This window comes from Penaeus monodon, chromosome 20 (genome assembly GCF_015228065.2).
Source record: "Penaeus monodon isolate SGIC_2016 chromosome 20, NSTDA_Pmon_1, whole genome shotgun sequence".
In the NCBI taxonomy this organism is placed as follows: domain Eukaryota; kingdom Metazoa; phylum Arthropoda; class Malacostraca; order Decapoda; family Penaeidae; genus Penaeus; species Penaeus monodon.
Genome location: NC_051405.1, coordinates 14,339,557 through 14,339,993, shown reverse-complemented (window position 1 = coordinate 14,339,993; position 437 = coordinate 14,339,557). Strand labels below are relative to the sequence as shown.

At 32.3% G+C, this 437-nt stretch overlaps 1 protein-coding gene across 1 annotated transcript in view; it reads left to right on the top strand.

Moving 5' to 3' along the window:
- The window catches only part of LOC119585644 (arginine-hydroxylase NDUFAF5, mitochondrial-like), a gene marked incomplete in the record, with an annotated part of 5,115 nt that overhangs the window by 462 nt on the left and 4,216 nt on the right, over positions 1 to 437 (top strand).

Here is a 437-nt window from a genome sequence, read left to right as displayed (position 1 = left end):
GCGCCTAATAAATACACATAGAACTCATGTTTCCCATGATATTTATATTGTTGGAGGATTCAGTCCTATTGACAGCATCTCATTGTCAGTGAATATTGATAAATGCTTGTAAGAGAAGTCTGTCTGCTATTTTTCAGTGACACCACACTGGGGAATATTTGTGTTTGTAAATTATTTAGTGGCTGCATTACTTTGCTTAGAGGAAGGCTGCAGCTGTGTTCCATCGTGTCAGTAAATAAGTTACAAATGATGCAAATGAATCTCTCTCCAGTGGTTGTTTCTATAAAATAGTTAAATATGAATATTTATGTTATTTTCAATATTGATTTAGGATTAATAAGTAAATCTTAAATTTCTAAAACTATTAAAAATATCATTATAACAATTTAGGAGGGGAGTTGCCAAGTAGTACAACATATCCTGCTATGAAGGGTACT